The 4,936-nt window shown below is 36.2% G+C and overlaps 1 non-coding gene across 1 annotated transcript; it reads right to left on the bottom strand.

Annotated features, from left to right (window-relative positions):
* Nucleotides 1-2,864: 2,864 nt before the first annotated feature.
* On the bottom strand, nt 2,865-2,968 carry LOC128286038 (small nucleolar RNA R71). Its single transcript, XR_008276585.1, has one exon. It is a non-coding gene; the product is annotated as a small nucleolar RNA R71 (small nucleolar RNA).
* Between the last annotated feature and the right edge of the window lie 1,968 nt (nt 2,969-4,936).

Below are 4,936 nucleotides of genomic sequence, written 5' to 3'. Positions count from 1 at the left end.
TTTATATTTTAAATAATTTATACACACACCATTAACCTAACATCAATTAACTAAGCACTTTAAAAAATTTTCTTTAACTATACACACATTCGGCAATGACAAAGACAATTTAACAAACCTTAAATTCAACTTATAACAATATATACTCAATATTCAAAGCATTTAACATCACTTCATCATAATTTTACATCATGGCCGAATGCTCCTTTTAAACCATTTACCCTCACAAAGCATAAATTTCACCATCAAACTTACAAAGCTTATAATCCCATGAATTTTAACACCATAATATCTATCCAACTCTCACTCATTAACTTCTATCATAAATCTCAAAATCTATAATTTTTCTACCCATGACCGAAACCTCCAACAACACCAAAAATAAAAAATATACTTCATGGGTTTAAGGTAGAACCAAGAAAGGAACTCATAAACATCAAGATATAAGCAAACTACCATGAACTTACCTTGGATTTTTTTTGACCTACAATGACCGAACAACAAGATTTCTTTTTCTATCTTTGAGTTTCGGCTAAGTTAAGGAAGAAGATGAACAAAACACTTTGTTTTTCTTTTTATCATCTTTTCTTATTTTAGTTAATTTTTTATTTCATAATTTAAGCCATTAACTATTATAATATTAATATTAAATGTATATATGGCTAATCAACCATCATCATGGCCGGCCACTTACTTAAAAATGGGGAATTTGACATGCAAATCCCCATATTTTAAGCCATGCAATATTTGGCCACTACACTTCAACCTATCACATTTTCAAAGTTTCTCACATAAGTCCTTTTTAATTAATTTCACATCTAAATGAGAAAAATCAAAGCATGAAATTTTCACACATACACTTTCACTTATAATAGGCATAGAATATAACATTTAATTATTTTCGTGACTCAGTTTTGTGGTCCCGAAACCACTTCCTGACTAGGGTCAAATTAGGGCTGTCACACCTCCTCACACGGGCATACCACACAACAGTTTTAATTTGGCAGAATCGAAGCACGACTCACACGGGTAGATCACACGCTCGTGCCCATTTAATAGGTTTGACCACGGCCTGAAGTAATTGCACACAGGCGTGTCACACGGGCGTGTCCCTGCCAAGCCCAAGTTTAGTCCAATTCAGAAAAGGCCAATTTTGAGGGTTCTTAGGCATTCTAAAGGTTATAAATACACCTTATAGGAGGAGGAAAATGGACCACACAGAGAAGGAGGCAGGGAACTGCTCAAGGAAAGCCGATTGATCCATCTCAGAAGCCGGATTCCTCTTCAAGATTGAAGATCTCCCCTCAATTTCCCTTCAAGAGTTTTGGGTTTTTCTTTATGTTTTGTATTCATTATTCTTCTGAGATGTTTACCTTTTAAGTTATGAACTAAAACCCCTAAATACCTAAGGGGAGTGAAACCTAAGATAGATCTTGTTATTATTATCTGAATTGTATGATAAATATTTGACTTGTTCTTAATTATGTGTTCTTAATTCTTGTTTTGATATTCCAGGATATTGATTCAAGCTAAGCTCTTATTCAGAGGAGGAATAGACCCTGTCTAAGAGCACATTTTTCATAATTAAGCGGAGTTGATTGCGCGCATAGAGATAGGGTGACAAGATTTTGCCGGATTAGGGTGAAACCTAATAAGGGGATCCATAGATCGAGTTAATGCAACCCTAGGAAGTTAATTAGAAAGAGATTTCAATTATTCAACCTAGGGTTAGATGTTGTTAGTCTCGAGAGGGATAACAATATAACTTAGGGATTTCTACGGATCAAGTCAAATGAATAAATCGTCCGATTCAGAGTCAAATAACAAGTAAAGTCTAGGTGGATTTTTCCTTAGGTATTGTTTTAATTCAATCGTTTTTCCAAAAGTAATTACCCAATTCTATTTTCTGTGAATTCTTAGTTTAATTAATTAGTTAGTTAAAAAAAACCCCATCATTCTTAGGCTAGATAATAAAAAGACAGTCATTACTAGTACTTTTAGTTCCTTTGGGTTCGACAATCCGGTCTTGCTAAAGTTATACTACTGTTCGATAGGTACACTTGCCTTCATCGTGGTAATAGTTAGTTTCAAGAATGATTCATTATAAATATTTAAAACCTATCACGAATATCACGTATCAAGTTTTTGGCATCGTTACCGGGGAACTAAGATATTAGGAACACTCAATTTTTATTACTTTAGCCATTTACTTTTACTGCAATTTAAATTTTATTCTAATTTTTATTACTAATTCTTCTTTTTCCTTTTTTCTGGTAGGTTCTTATAGTTTATGACTAGAAGAAACCTGTCAGGACCATTACATTTTGACAGTGAGATCGATCGCACAGTTCGCAAAAACCAACGAGAAATAAGGCGAAGCTTAAGATATACAGAGAACAAGCAAGAGAACAATATTCAAACCACAACCGATGAGATGGCTGAAAACGAAGAAAATCCGTTACCTCCTGCGATTGCTGTTAATCAAAATCCTGCTTCGCGTACTATGTATGATTATGCTAAACCTAATTTAACAGGAACTAAGTCAAGTATAGTTAGACTTGCTATTGCTGCAAATAATTTTAAACTAAAACCTAACACAATTCAAATGATACAACAGTTTGTTCAGTTTGATGGTTTGCAGGACGAGGATCCCAACGCTCACTTGGCAAATTTCCTAGAATTTTGCGATACCTTTAAAATTAATGGCATTTCTGATGACGCCATTCACCTTCGGTTGTTTCCCATTTCGTTGAAGAACAAAGCTAAACAATGGTTGAACTCGTTACCACAAGGGTTAATCACTACTTGGGAAAAAATGGCCGAAAAGTTTTTACTAAAATATTTTCCACCGGCTAAAATGACCAAAACGTAATGATATCTCTTCTTTTGTGCAGATGGATTTAGAAACACTCTACGATGCATGGGAGAGATACAAGGACCTTTTGAGAAGGTGCCCTCACCATAGGTTACCGCTTTGGCTACAGGTCCAAATGTTCCATAATGGCCTGAATCCTTCGACTCGACAGATGATTGATGAGGCCGCTGGAGGAACTATCAATAATAAGACACCTGAGGCGGCTTACGAATTTATTGAGGAGATGTCACTGAATAACTACCAGTGGCAAGTTATAAGAACAAAGCCGACGAAAGCAGCTGGTGTTTTCAACCTCGACACGGTTACTATGCTATCTAATCAAGTAGAACTCTTAAATAAAAAGATTAATGGTTTGTGTGGTTCTACTCAGGTACATCCAGTGATGAGGTGCAATTCGAATGGAGGAGGAGCATGCACAGAATATCATTCAAATCTAGCATCGAGGAGGAACAAGTCCAATATATGGGTAACAATAACTCTAGATCCCAAAATAACCATATAGTAACACTTATAATGCAGGTTGGAGGAACCATCCCAATTTCTCGTAGGGCTGTCAAGGAAATCAAAGGCCACAACATCCTCCGGGTTTTCAACAACCACTCTACAAAAAGGAAAAGAAGTTGAACCTTGAAGAGATGCTCTCAAAGTTTATATCGGTGTCAGAAACTCATTTTTAGAATACCGAGACAGCATGTAAAAATCAACAAGCATCGATCCAAGGGCTCAAAACTCAGATTGGACAGCTCGCTAAGTTAATTTTCGAACGACCACAAGGTAGCCTGCCAAGCAACACTGAATCTAACCCAAGGGAGCAACTCAACACGATTGCCATTCAAGGTAAGGAAGGGTTAGTTGCAAAACCAAGGCCAGAAACGGTGGTAAGCAAAGATAAGAATGAGGTCTGCCAAAATGACCTAAAGCCGGTAAGTACAAAGTATAAACCTCGTGTGCCATACCCTAATGTGACAAGGAAAGACCGCTCAAATGAATAATTTGGTAAATTTCTTAAACTCTTAAAAAATATTACACATTAACTTACCGTTTATTGAAGCTCTATCGCAGATGCCAAACGCAATGGAATTTTTAAAGGAGCTTTTAGCAAATAAGAGGAAGTTGGACGAGGCTTCGCATGTGAAGCTAAATGCAATTTGGTCAGCTATTTTACAGAATAAACTACCCAACAAATTGAAAGATCCAGGGAGTTTTACAATTCTTTGCTTAATTGGTAGTTTAGATGTTAATAATGCATTAGCTGATTTAGGGGCTAGTATTAACGTCATGCCTTACAAAATGTTTAAACAACTAGGTCTTGGGAAACCCAAACAGACTAGTATAGGCATTCAATTAGCAGATAAAACTATAAGATTTCCTAGGGGTATTATTGAAGATGTGATAGTCAAAATCGATAAATTTATATTTCCCGTTGACTTCGTTGTTTTAGACATAGAGGAGGATAGCAACACTCCTTTGATTTTAGGAAGGCCCTTTTTAGCAACTCCTAGAACGATTATTGATGTTGGCACAGATGAGCTCACACTTCGTGTGGGAGATGAAACAATCACCCTTAAAGCTCGTAATTCCGGCAACACATCGAAAATTGAAGGTGATTGTCTAAACCATTCTACTAAAACTGACAATATGGTGCAACCTACTTTGCAGGAAATGAGTTTGAAGGAAGTACATGAGCCATTTTCAAGCAATAGTAGATGACCTATTCATGAAGAACGAAGGCTACAAATCGAAGAGTTAGATGAATGGCGGACACATAAACCGAGAACACACGATAAACCAAAACTACGCCAGAACAAGCTCAATACCTTTCCAAATCAACTTAAGGTTGGATATAAAGTTTTATTAGATGTCGTAGATCCTTACATTGTCATTGCCAAACCGAATGAAAAAATTCCTCTTATTGTACTTAGCATTTTCCCATTCAATACAGTCGAGGTAAGTCATCCCAAGTTCGGCACTTTTAAGGTAAACAATACCTACCTAAAACCTTATTTTGATGAGATTCATAGCAAGAATGAGGAGTATAAACTCCTCGAACCACCATGACCA

This window comes from Gossypium arboreum, chromosome 12 (genome assembly GCF_025698485.1).
Source record: "Gossypium arboreum isolate Shixiya-1 chromosome 12, ASM2569848v2, whole genome shotgun sequence".
NCBI lineage: Eukaryota > Viridiplantae > Streptophyta > Magnoliopsida > Malvales > Malvaceae > Gossypium > Gossypium arboreum.
Note: the sequence above shows the minus strand (reverse complement) of the source record. Positions and strands in the feature narration are given on the sequence as shown.